The sequence below is a fragment of the Halichoerus grypus genome, chromosome 13 (assembly GCF_964656455.1).
Source record: "Halichoerus grypus chromosome 13, mHalGry1.hap1.1, whole genome shotgun sequence".
NCBI lineage: Eukaryota > Metazoa > Chordata > Mammalia > Carnivora > Phocidae > Halichoerus > Halichoerus grypus.
Genome location: NC_135724.1, coordinates 80192249 through 80206138, shown reverse-complemented (window position 1 = coordinate 80206138; position 13890 = coordinate 80192249). Strand labels below are relative to the sequence as shown.

The 13890-nt window shown below is 44.7% G+C and overlaps 1 long non-coding RNA gene across 5 annotated transcripts in view; it reads right to left on the bottom strand.

The window, feature by feature from the left end:
* Positions 1 to 13890, bottom strand: part of LOC118523481 (uncharacterized) — a 109827-nt gene that overhangs the window by 86251 nt on the left and 9686 nt on the right. For 4 of the 5 annotated variants that reach the window (XR_013443199.1, XR_013443196.1, XR_013443200.1 and 1 more), the window contains exons 2-3: positions 13693 to 13814; positions 751 to 867 (exon numbers count right to left, since the gene is read on the bottom strand). This is a non-coding gene — a long non-coding RNA (uncharacterized LOC118523481). Of the gene's footprint in view, positions 1 to 750; positions 871 to 13692; positions 13815 to 13890 lie in introns of all 5 variants that reach the window. The other variant, XR_013443197.1, reaches the window with a different exon arrangement.

The following is a 13890-nucleotide window of genomic DNA, read 5'->3' as shown; positions in this document are numbered from 1 at the left end:
GGGAGTCAAGTTACCACCAAGGAGCCGGGCCTACCCACCCACGGGGAGGCTCTTTTGCAACAAACCTCAAGGCAGTCAGGGTTTCTACTGAGAGGGCCTGGGGAAGCCTAACGTTAGAGGAGCCCATTCTGAACAGGAGACAAAAAGCCTTGAATAGGTGACTTTTCTGAATTTCACTCAAAAAACTGTTTGAAGTAAATGACTGCCTTTTTAAAACTATGAGGTCCTGCCTTTAAAAAAAAAAAAATGTATTCTTTATCCTTATCAGCAACACTGTAACTAATCCCGAAGTCCCTGCCTTTTAAAAAAATTACTCTGTGGGGCGCCTGGGTGGCTCAGTCGTTAAGCGTCTGCCTTCAGCTCAGGTCATGATCCCAGCGTCTTGGGTTCGAGCCCCACATCGGGCTCCCTGCTCCGCGGGAAGCCTGCTTCTCCCTCTCCCACTCCCCCTGCTTGTGTTCCCTCTCTCGCTGTGTCTCTCTCTGTCAAATAAATAAATAAAATTTAAAAAAAAAAAAAAAGAAAAGAAAAAATTATTCTGTATCCTTATCGAGAGCACTGTAACCCATCTCTCTTCTCCCCCAGATGATGGAAATTCCAGGTGGACAGATTGGGGTCATCAGAGTCTTTATCCAAACTCAGAAAAAGGTCTCATTCATCCTAATTTCACAGGATATCTCTGCAAGCCATGTGGCGGTTGGAGCAAAGAGTTTTGTGACATCAAATCCACAAAGACTGGGAATCACTGACCTTAAAACATTCAACAACTTGGAATAGAAGGCGGTGCTCTCAGAAGAGAAGTATTCTGGTGCCAACGGAATCAGAGACTTGCAGGCTCTCCAAGCCAAAAAATTCCCTGCTCTCCAGCTGCTAGGGAAAGTGGAGAAATGAATCGCACAGAGCCCAAACATTTAAATATTGCTGCAGTCTCTTTATTGATCGAATCATTCACGTCCCCAGCCTAAATCAACCTCTCTGCAGGCTTTTACTTTCTGCTGGTGCCTTGAGGATTCAAGCAAAGTGAGGTTATTCTCAAAGTTTCGGAGCCACCTATGACAGATTCAGCTGGGATGTTTGTGAAAATGCAGATTCCTGGCCTCCAATCAAGACCCTGAGTGGCCCTGAAATATGCATTATCACAAGCAACTCCCCTCCCCCCCACAAAATAGTTCTAGGTATTCTGAAGTTGGAGAACCACTGTTCTAGGGCTTTGCATTTAACAGAGAACCTTCTTGCTTCTGTGAACATATGCCACAAAACAGGACTTTTTTACATCCCTAAGATGCCTGGTAGAAGCTTCAGCTACTGCTGCTTCCTCCCTACTCCCTAGAAACTTTACACAACTCCCAGGTTTGTTCTTCCCTCTCTCCTCATGATCAAGTTCACGGTCACATATCTGATGCCTTGTAGAATTCAGTGGGACTTCCTTAGCAGCAAAAATAGTTGACCATGACAAAGCTTGGATGTAAGGCAGATGAGTATTGTCTACCACAAATATGACACATAACATTCAGGGCACTTTCATCTTACTCCGGGGTGAGGTTCTAATGTCAGGGCATCGTGTGAACTTTGAGGATAATCAAAATTCATCTTGGAAGCATCCATAGGGGGATGCCCTATTAGAGATTCACACCCTGTAACTGGTCAGCCCAACAGAGCCAATGTTCCCACCAGTGTTGGAAGAGATGACGTTCCTTGGGTTGAGCACCGGCTGAAATAGTTGGCTGTTTAGGGATCATGGCATATGTTCAACACTGGAACCAAGCTCCAAGCTCACACGGAAGGAATAGGAGTCATATACCCATCCATGCTCATGAGCATTGAGCATGATGATGGTCAGAATCTCCAGCTCCATTTAAACAACTGCTTTTTTTTTTCTTTTTGAGAAACATGAATGGTTCATTCACCGTAAGTTAAATGCACGTACAATGCAACTCCACTTAACTTACATCTCTGGATGGCCTTGTAGGCATCTAAATAGCCAGGCACACCCCTACCATGTATTAAAAATGCTTGTTTGTCATTCTTAGCAATAAAAGCCTTCATACTCCAAAGTTTCCATTAAGGAAGAACGTAACCTCCTAACTGGATTAAGGATCCCATGACAGCCTCCCATTAGCAGACACAAAGTTAGCAGATATTATTAACCCATTATGCACTGGTAAAGCCAGTCTGTCTTACAAACAAACTGGCATGAGTCCTTTGCTGGCCTCAAAATATCCTTCAATTGCATTAGGATTGGAAGTAAGCATATGTATCAAGGTGGGCAAGAAGCAAGAAGGTGGCCTTTTTGCAAAAACGTAAAAGCAAATCCATCTTCTTTCCTACATGATTGGTTGGACTAAAACTTCCTGGGGATTGTTCTGCATAGATGTGTCTTCAGAGAATTCTTGTGATTCCATGATGAAAAATGGGGAACATTACCTACTTCCAGAAGTCACATCTGAGTCATCAACAACAATGGAAAGATTCTGGCTTTGAAAAGGATATAAACTGGTGGACTTTGACAGGGAAATCAAAAAAAACCATGAAAAAGATGTTACTTACCAGTAACCAGAGCAACACAAATTAAAACAATGATAGACTTTTTTTTTGTCTGCCAGATTGAAACAATTAAAAAGATGGATAATATCGGGCGCCTGGGTGGCTCAGGTGGTTAAGCGTCTGCCTTCAGCTCAGGTCATGATCCCAGGGTCCTGGGATCGAGCCCCTGATCAGGCTCCCTGCTCAGCGGGGAGCCTGCTTCTCCCTCTCCCTCTGCCTCTCCCCCTGCTCATGCACTCTCTCTCTCTCTGTATCTCCCTGTCTCAAATGAATAAATAAAAAATCTTTAAAAAAAAAAGATGGATAATATCAAGGTTGGTGAGAGTGCGAAGAATTAGATACAACACTGTTGGTGAAAGAGTAAATTGGGACAGTCTTTGGGAGGTCAAGTTGGATACACCTATTAAACTTTAAAATCCACTCTCCACCCACACAGCAATTCTACTTCTGGGTATCCTCCCTAGATACAGGTGCACAAAAAGGATGTAGAACAGTGGCTCTCTTCCCTAGCTACACATTAGAATCACCTGGGGAGCTTTAAAAAAAAAAACAAAAACAAAGAAACAACAATGCCCAGGGCCCACCCTGGATCAGTTAAATTAGAATCTCCAGTGATAGGGCCAGGCATTGGTAGGTTTTAGGGCTCTCCAGAGGATTCTAATGTAGCAAGGGTGGAGAACCAAGGATATGCAGTGATGTTCACTGCAGCTCTGTTTGAAATAGGGGTAACCATGAAACGACCTAAATGACCACTGGTGGGAAAATGATTAAATACACAGTGGTTTACTCATAGGATGGAGTACCACACTGCACCTTAAATATGGATAATCTCCCATACTACGGCTTTATAAGGCCCAACATGATCTGGTTGCTGCCTCTCTGTCTTAATCTCCCAGCACACAGCCCCTCACTCCTCTACTTCAGCTACACTGAATTCTCTCTTTTCTTTGAGCAACACAAGTATGCTCCTGCCACAGGGCCTTTGCACTTGCCCATCCCTCTACCTAGAATTTTCTTCCTTCTAATATCCACGTGGCTTGTTCCGCATCTCTCCCTGAGATGCTTGCTCATAGGCTAGCAGAGAGGCTACCCCTGACCAACTTCTCTAAAATAGCACCCACAGCCCTGCCCTCCTTCCCTTGGTCCCCTTATCCCAACTTTACTTTCCTTCCGTACTTACCACTCCCTGAGAAACCAAATATTTAATATATAATTATACATTTTATGTATTAATATACGTATAATCATATATACTTTTATGGTCTATCTCCTCCTACTGGGATGAAAACCAAACACACTTTCATTTCTGTCATTGCCATAAGGATAGAGCATAACACATCAGGGTGCTCACTTTGAAGCTAAACTGTTGGGGTTTAAATGCAGGTTCTAGGGCGCCTGGGTGGCTCAGTTGGTTAAGCGACTGCCTTCGGCTCAGGTCATGATCCTGGAGTCCTGGGATCGAGTCCCGCATCGGGCTCCCTGCTCAGCGGGGAGTCTGCTTCTCCCTCTGACTCTCCCCCTCTCATGCTCTCGCTCTCTCAAATAAATAAACAAATCTTAAAAAAAAAAAAAAAAAGAAAATCCTTATAAAAATAAATAAATAAATAAATGCAGGTTCTACGTCTAAGTAGCTGTGTCCTCTTGGGCACGTCTTTTAACCAGTCTGTGCCTTAGTTTTCTCGTCAGTAAAATAGGGATAAAATAGTACCTAGCCCACAGGACTGTGAAGATTAAACTGTGTAAAGCACAGTGCCTGACACATGGTACTCACCATGTAACTGTGGGACACTTGTCATCACCAGCATCTAGAGCACTGCCTGGCATGTAAATATTTATTGAATAAACTAATGAATTAATATATATATATATCATATAGATCTTATATATATGATACATACCATATATGGGTATAGCATTATCTCATTTATATAAACACACACAAGATGAATTTCTGAGTGCACACTTATGGATTTAACTGCAGAGAAAAACGCTTAGAGGATGCACACCAAATCCTAACGATGCTGCTAGCCCTTGAGGAGGAGAATGAAGTTCAGAAATGCTCACGAAGCATTTCCTTGCATCTGTATCATTATGGGTTTTTGTGGTTTTTTTGCATGCACCACGTGTAAAAGCAAATAAGTTTCCAGATACAACGTTTCTCAAAAGGAAGCCAGTGCTTAGACTCAAAAGTATGCAGATGCGCTGGTCCAAGGTCAGTGCTGGACATCTCCTACAGAGAACGGAAGCCCTTGGGCCAAGAAGGCTCGGGCCGGCTCTCTCTCTCTTTCTCACTGTCTGTTTGTCCCACACAGTGCCTGAGCGGCCAGCAGTCTGCCGCAAGCATGGAGGATGGACCTCATCCACACACACCCCACAGGAGTTTCTGAGGAATGGACCCTTGACTTCAGACCATGAGATCTCTTCCTCCAGGACTCTCCAGAGGCAGGTCCCTGGCAAATGAACTTTAAAAAAAAGAAAGAAAGGAAAAGAAAGAAAAGGAAAAAAGTTCAAAATTAAGGAAAACCAAGCAGCACAACAAGACCAGCCAGTCACTGATCAAAAAAAGAAGAAAGAAAGAAAGAAAAGAAAAGAAAAAGAAAAAGAAAACCTCAAGTCTCACTGTCTGAGTTTAGTGAAAGCCTCTGTGTCCATTCCTCTTCTGCAGAGATGAGCCTCAGGAAATCTCAGTATTTCTAATGGCGGGGGAGGGGGATCCAGCTCTGGTGGGGGGCCAAAGGTCCTAGGAAGAGCAATGGCGGCTGGTGTCTGCAAAGTCGAGCACGAACATTTGCAGCATGTTTCAAGTTGTCCGACAGAGTGGGATTTGTGCATTTTTTTTCCTTTCATTTTTACATGTCGGAGTTAGTGGGCCCTCCTCCATCAGCTGCTCCCCGCCACAACCCCCAGAGTTCAGTCAGTCCCCAAAGAAACTAAGGAAGGGGCTTTCTGGCCTTTTGTCCTGACCTCAATCTTCCAACAGTCCCCTCCCTTGCTTGCATCCACCGCTGGGCACCTCACTTCACTTAAAGACTCTGAGAATGTACTTAATGGTCAATTCTAGGTATAGGAGCACCTTCCCCATCCCAGTTTTGGGAATAAACTGGCTGTGTCTTATGGAATGTGCTTTTTTTCAAACTCTCTCTCTTTTTTTTAGCAAGTCTCAGGCACCATCTTTGATCTTCCTGGATGCCAACCTGGAAATGCCACCCACTGTATTTCTTTTCTGTCAAATGTAACCCCTTTAGGTGTGATTGTACTGATTTAACGATGCCCTTATTCTGCCTACCAGAACACGCCAACCCAGTGTTTCACAGAATGCACGGCGTATGGCTGGTGGTACTCAAGATAATTTTTAAGTCAGTTATAGACAACATTAAGTGATGCCAATCACAAAGTATGTTTCCCCTTTTCTAGTCTTGTCCAATGCTGATTACAGCAAAGAGAAAGCCTCTGTTCAGTGAGCGTGGGTCCTCAACACCTTTCCGTGACTTTAGCTCTTTTCCCTTCTTCATAAAGAAAGAGCAGGCCTCAGGTTCAAAGTCGAGATAGAACTCAATAGCATAGTCCTGTTTTTGTTGTATTTCTTTTATTAATTACCTTCCATTTACAGTTTCCCCATAGGGATGTGATCTATTGTTTCTATTCAAATAAATTTACTTAAGAAAAATAGATGGACTCTAAGAAAATATCAAGGGGTTAACAAAACAGGTGATATGTATATATGGCAAAAATAACTTCAAGAACACATATGAGAAACACAGTAAAAATGAACTTTCCTAAGCAAGAGAAAAGGCAGCTTATTCTAAGTGAATAAACATGAGGCTGAGAAAACACCGGCGTCCCAGTGCCTTTTTTGCCACTAACTCCCTATGCAAGCTGATTTTAGGCAAGTTTCTTAGCCTCTCTGTGCCTCAGATTTCTTCATCTGGAAAATGGACATAAGAACACCTGCCTACATACCTCAGAGCGTTATTATGAGAATTAATCGCCGTAATAGATAGGAATGCCCCTGGAGGGAGATTCTAAGTGCTACACAAATACAAAGCATTGTTCTTAGATTACTATGACTCTCAGGCTGTTTGTTAAAATCCTGGAAACTAGCAAAACAATAAATGTTGATGGACATCAGATGCCATGGGCCCTTTCACCTGGATGTCTGCCATGAGCCAGCACTTGCCCCAGGAGGAAACGGAATCAGGGCCACGAATTCTCAGCATGCAGGGATCCTAGCATCATTCCAGTGTATTGGGTCCCGGTTTCTGTTTCAGACATTCTGTTTCTTGTTTGTTTGTGTTCGGGTCCCTGATCTTTTACCCAAATCAAATGAGAAGTGTTGCTGAGAGGCAGAATAAAAATGGTTTTAAGTAAGCCTGTTTACCATGGTGTGTAAGTTGAGTTTTCTTGACATTTCCAACCTTCTGGAGACTCCCATAACCACAGTGGGCTCCTGGATCCCAGCCTAAGCCTGTAGGGAGGAACACAGAGAAGCTGGGGGTAGGGCTAAGGAGGTGTCGACTCAGAAATGCCCTCCCAGGAGGCACTGAAAATGTTCCTCTCACTGAAATCACTAAGTGAGATCCCTGGGACCCAGAGGGGGGCCTGATTTTTGCTGGGCCCTCAGGACCCGGCAGAGAGCTTTCATATTGATAAAGTGGGGTGAGAGTCTTCTGCAGGGCTTCCTGCAAGGCTGAGATCATCCTTGCTCCACTCCAAAAAAGTTAGAAAAAAGACTGACCAAGGGCATCAGCCAGAGGACACTTTTAGCAGCCAGTGACCAAAAAAAAAAAAAAAAGCTAGAACAAAAAGTAGAGTTTACTGGTTCCCCTAACTGAAATTTTCAGAAATAGCTTCAGGCTTGGCTGGATCTCAGTGCTCAGCATTAAGAACTTCTTCTCCCTATTATTTCTCAGCTTCAACTTCCTGAGTTCATTTTGGTTTCGTGATGGCCGTGATGGCTGCAACCAGCTTCCAGCTTCTCCCACCAGCTTAGCGATGCAGCGGAAATGAAGTGTTTTTCCCCTAATAGCTATGGAGGTGGGGGGCGGGGGCAGGGGTGATTTGAAATAATGCAAAATTGACTCAGAACGAGAACCAATCCATCAGTATGGATACCAGCCATTAACGAACAGGTGTGGCCACCCTTCCAACACAAATTGAATCCGTGGCCAGGGGTGTGTGGCACTCTCATTGGCCAAGCCCAGGCCCGGCTCACGATTCAGCCAGTGGAACTGAGGGTGAGGTCAGCTCCGCCCAAACTTTATGGATTGAGGGAGTGGGAAGGATGGTTTCCCAAAGGAAAACCAAAGTGCTTTTACCAGAAGAAGGAGAGACAGAAGCTAAACAGAAGAAACAACCACCGTCTGCATTAGGCTTTCCGCTCCTTACTATGCCTGCCACAAGCAAGGGCAAAAGTAATGTAAAAGCGGGGCACCTGGGTGGCTCAGCCATTAAGCATCCGCCTTCAGCTTAGGTCATGATCCCAGGGTCCTGGGATCGAGCCCCACATCGGGCTCCCTACTCGGTGGGATGCCTGTTTCTCCCTCCCCCACTCCCCCTGCTTGTGTTCCCTCTCTCGCTGTGTCTCTGTCAAATAAATAAATAAAATCTTAAAAAAAAAAAAAAAAAGTAATGTAAAAGCGTTTCAAACCATCTCCCCAGTCTGTTGTCACTCTCATCTGCTCCCTCATTTGATCGTTATTTACAGAGCACCTGTTCGACCACGGGCTAGGCTCTGCAGATTCCAGTATGATCAAGAGACACCCTGGGAAGAGTCCGCAGTGAGGAGCAGACACATAGTCAACAATGAGGAGAAAACGTGAGGATGCTAAGACAGGCATGAACGGCGTTCTGCAGTCTTTGCGGAAAGTGCCACGGGCCACATCCAAGGTGGGGGGAGGTAGCCTCGGGGAGAAAATGTCCCTGTACCACCATTCTGTGCACTGCTAAGGTGGATACGGCTACAGTCCTTGAAGCTGCCCTATCTTTACCCAAGAGTTATGGGCAGAAGCAGATGCAGACATAAATTCGCTGGCCTCAGCTCCTGGATCAGCAAATTATCTTTGGCCTATGCTAGGACAGCTGCATTCAGCAAAACAGCATTATGCATGTATCTTGATATGTAATCCTAGATCCAGGCTTCTAAATATAAGAGACAGTTTTGGGCCACTGATTACAAAAAAAAAAAAAAAAATTCTAAGACAGCATCCACATTCATTGGCTACTACCAATCTGTAAAAAAACACTCGTGGATGTTGGATATTTGAGCCTGGAGAGTTACCCTCTAAAAACAGGTCCCTGAACCAACACACTTTGAATTCTGGTTTTGACCGGGCAGAAAGAGGCATAAAGACTACCCGGGCATCACCCATCATTCCTGGAGAAGCCACGGAAAGAAAAATTCCCCTCCCAATACAGATCTGTGTATTATTTGTTCCAATGGAGATTTTCTTATCAGGGGTCAGGAGACGGAAGTACAGAGTTGCCTTTGTGTATTCTCCCGGGTCAAGCATCTGCGTTTCATCTGTGTACCTGGCTGGGCAGCCAAACCTCAGCTGGGCAGCCCGGTCAAACCTGGGATGGCCCCAGTTTTCATCCCTCTTCCGGTCTCAGCACCCGGTTCACCATCTCATGCTGGCTCATGGGAGGTGCCCTGCCATTTTAATTTTCCGAAGCTGTCTGCTCCTGGCACTGCCACCGAGTGTCGATTCCTCCGGGTGACACGGAATCCCACGTATGAGGACTGGGTGTACTGCAGAGTGAATATACTGAGAGGCACTCGGGAGAGGCCAAATCCTGCCTGTGCAGAAGTAACAAGTGGCCTGATGACCAGCATGACAGAGAGCCTCGCACAGATCTCAACACCTAGTAGGGAAGGTAAACAAATGCTTCTCAAGCCACTCCCAAAGTTCATCCAAACAATTACAGTAGTCTTCTTATAGGTCTCGTGTGGTCTTCATTGCAGATTGGCGCTATAATAAATACTACAAATTCAGTGACTTGAAACAACCCACATTTATTGCCCTACTGTTTTGGAGGTCAAAAGTCTGAATCAGGTCTCACGGGGCCAGAACCAAGACGCCGGCAGGGTTGCATTCCTTCCCGCAGCTTCTCAGGGAGAATCGTTCCCTTGCCTTTTCCACCTTGCAGATGATGCCCGCGTTCCTCGGGCCCCCGTCTCCTTCCATCTTCAAAGTGAGCAATGGCCCCTAGACTGTTTCTCACTTGGCATCTTTCTGGTTCTGACTTCTCGGCCTTCCTCTTCTCCATGTAACGACCCTTGTGGTTGCCTGGGGCCCACCCTAGTCATCCAGGCTAATCTCCTTATTTTTTTTAAAGATTTTATTTATTTATTTGACAGAGAGACAGCAAGAGAGGGAACACAAGCAGGGGGGGTGGGAGAGGGAGATAATCTTATTTTAAAAGCAGCAGATTAGTAAGCTTAATTCCCCCTTGCTGTGTATCCTAACAGACTCACAGGTTCCAGCGATTGGTATGGGGACATTTGGGGGAGACCATTATTCTGCCCACCACACCCAGCTTTCACAGTTGATCCCCCTACAGCACTCACAGCAGCCTGACATGATCTCAAAACCTAAACCGAACCATGTCATTCCTCGGCTGAAACCCAACCCACCCCCCCCAGTGGCATCCCGTGCAACTACAACTCAAACTTTTAACCACGTCCCACAAAGCCCCCCATGATCAGAGCTTTGTCTGCCTCTCAGATCTCATCTCCTACCACTCCCGCTCCCGCTCCCTCCCTCTGCTGCAGCCCCACCCTGGCCTTCTGGCTCCTCCCCAGACGTGCCAAGATTATTCCTGCCTCAGGGCCTTTGTACGCCCTGTTGCGTCTGCTCAGAACATGGAGTCCTGGATTCTCTCTTCCTCTTCCTCCAGGTCTCAGCTTCTCGGAGAGGGCTGCCCTAACCTGCCCTACCACCACCCCACCCCTAGGGTCTTCTATTTGCACAATCACACAGCCCCAGAGCTTTGCTTCAAGGTCTATCACAATGGGGTTAGATATAGTAGTAGCCAGTTGATAATTATCATTTAATGCCTGTCTTTCCCAGCAGACTCTCAGCCCCTATGAAAGCAGGAATGCTGTTCACCTTTTTCACCTCTGCATTCCCGGTGCCTGGCACAGAGAAGGTTTTCAGTAAGAACGAGTAAATAAATAATGAATGAGAATGAGGGTGTAGAGCGGGGAGAAATGGAAAAAGAGAATAGAACCAAAAGTTGCTCCATCACCTTGGCCTAATTTTTACATTCTCTGGCAGATTGAAACCTCCCTTCCAAAGGAAAATGTGCCTAACCAAGGAATCGGTTCAAAGTCCTGCCCCAAAACATCCTTGCGTATTCCTTTGTCACTCATCATGATGGTCTGGAAAGAGGAAGTTATGAAAATTCAGTCCACCCGAAAGTTATTTCAAGAAGATACGGACCCCAGGGAAGAATCCCAGCTTGTATGCGTGGGTAACCTTTCCCCAAGGCTCCCTTTGAGGCTGGGCTGCCCCCTAGTGGAAGCAATGGACAAAGGCCCTTCAGGGGTTACCTTTAACCCTCTGCGCTTCTGTAAGGAGATCCAGAAACAAGCTGGATAGAAATCACACAATTTGATAGAGAAAAGAAGCAACAAGTTCAATAAAGAGGAAACGGAGCTAAGGCTTTTTAAGGTCTTACATTGGGCCAGGCACTGTGCTAAGCACTCTGTGCCATATAATCTTTGCAAGACCCAACTGAGAAAGCCACTCTTTACTGTCCAGTTTGATAAACAAAGAAACTGAGACATGGAAAGGGTAACTGACTTGCTCAAGGGCCCATGACTAGAAAGTGGTGGAACCAGGGTGTGAACCTGTGTGGGTTGGCCCCAGAGCCTGGGATCCCAACCATGATGGTCCTTGCCTGTAGTCGCTGGTTCAAAGCACTAAAGTACAGTCTGTTGCCTTTGAACCAGGCTAGCTCACTTTAAAACTTAGCTATGGCCACAGTCCTCAAAAGCAATGTAGGTACCAATATTCACATCTCTGTTGCTTAAAAACACTGAAGGTAGACAAGATGGCAAAATGCTTGGTGACCAAGGAAGGCAAAGTCTGGCTCAGTAGGGCTTGTTCTTCAGTCTCCACATTCTGCAGTTCTAAAATTAACTCTTTTGCCCCCAAGATATTGTTTGACCATTCTTAAAAAGTGGGTAACTATAATAATATTATTGAGGCAAACTTTATGGCTTGCTATCTACCAAGGATTGTGCTGAGCCCTTAAATGTACTTTCATATAATCGCTGTTAACAACCCCAGATATAAACACCACGATTAAGTCATCTTTGCCTCTGAGGAAACTGAGGCACAGAGAAGTTAAAGAGTTTGTTCAAGGTCACACAACAGCAAAGTCTGAGGATTTGATCCCAGGCAATTTGACTTTAAAATCCATGTTCTTAATCACAACACCTGACTAACTCCCATAAATCACAAACTAGCTCTCATGGTTTTCAGTTCATAACTAAGAAAAAATAACAAAACTACTTTTCACACATAACAGAGTGAAATGACTTCATTGTCTATTCCCCACTTTCCCTAAGTAGTTGCAAGCTTGACATAAATTTGTGTTGGCTGAACTTCTGGAACAGATTTGCAGTCATCACGACACGTTTTCTCTTTAGAATCTTATCAGAGATTAAAGAAACTCTGAGGTCTCACTTCTCTATCTAAAATTGATTTTCTATGTATGATAATTGACATCCGTAGGAGACAAAACAACTACACACCTACCACTTATGAACAGGAGCTCATCTGATTGGCTGATGTGTGATTTGGAATGCCGTTGGTTGCAAGCGACAGAAAATCCAGTCAACTACCACAGTAAGAAGTTACTGGTTCTCACAGTGGAAAATTTCAGACAGAGGGCAAACTTCAAGGTTGATTTGATCCAGCAGATCACAAAGCTAGCAGACTATGGCTCTGTTTCTCTTTGAGTCTCTCCATTCTGTCCTCCTTTGAGTATGATTCTTTGTTGTCAAACTACCTCCTCAGGCTAAAAACTTCCTCATCAATGTTCTGGGAGATGGAAGGCCTCTCTGCCCCAAACCATCTGACGAAAGCCCTACACTTGCGTTGTAGGGTCATGGCTGAATCCAGATTGGCACAGATCTGGGGTACATCTGGGGTACGATCCCTCATTCGATCGTTATTTACAGAGCACCTGTTCGACCATGGGCTAGGCTCTGCAGATTCCAATATGATCAAGAGACACCCTGGGAAGAGTCCGCAGTGAGGAGCAGACACATAGTCAACAATGAGGAGAAAACGTGAGGATGCTAAGACAGGCATGAACGGTTTTCTGCAGTCTTTGCGGGAAGTGCCACGGGCCACATCCAAGGTGGGGGGAGGTAGCCTCGGGGAGAAAATGTCCCTGTACCACCATTCTGAAACATTCAGGAAACAAAAACCTGAAACAACTACTGCAGCAAGAAGGGTGAGGTTGTCCAGTCAGGACCTGCCCCTAGAGTCACTCAGTAAATATTGGCTCTTACTAATTTTATTATTATAAGAAATGATATGTTTTCATACCCAGGTAAAGTATAAGTAGAATGACCAGTTATGAAAAGTTGATCCAGCTCAGTCATAAATCAACAAATACACAGCAGAACAATGAGATGTTCTGATTTTTTACTAATCAGACTGCTGAACAAAATTTTACATGTTATAATGCTCAGTTTTGAAGAAGGTGTGATAAACAGTCATTCCAAACATAAATGCTACTACATTCTAGAGATAAATTTGGCAATTTCGAGCAAATGTTTTAAAGTACGTGCTCTTAGATCTAGTGATTCTATCATTAGGAACTATTCCCACTATTTTACTCACAAAACTACACTAGGATATATAGATTGGTCAGCTTGTATGGGTATATGATGGCAGTGTTATTTGTGAAAGTCCAAAATGAAAAACAAAATGTCCATCAATAAAGACTGATTAGACTTCTGGCTTCCCATAACGGAGTAACATATTGGACTAATTCTCCTGTCTATAGCTGCTACCAATGCTGGACAAGACATTTTTTTTTTTTTAAATGAGAGGCTCTTGAGAACAACCAATAGCAGGCAAAAACTGTAAGGAACAGAACCCTTAAAAGAAGGAAATCATCCACATTTACCTGGATTTTCCTTTGAGGGGTCTCCAAGTCTGCATAACTCACATGGAATAAATGTCAAGCTGAAAGCAACAGTCTTGCTGGGCTGAGGAATCACAGGTTGGTGTTTGGGGCTCCTGGTGTACCTGGAAATTGAGGGGAGAAATCCCAGAAAAGATAAGAGCCACAGGGAAGGGGTGCAAAAATCTGAATATAAACTCC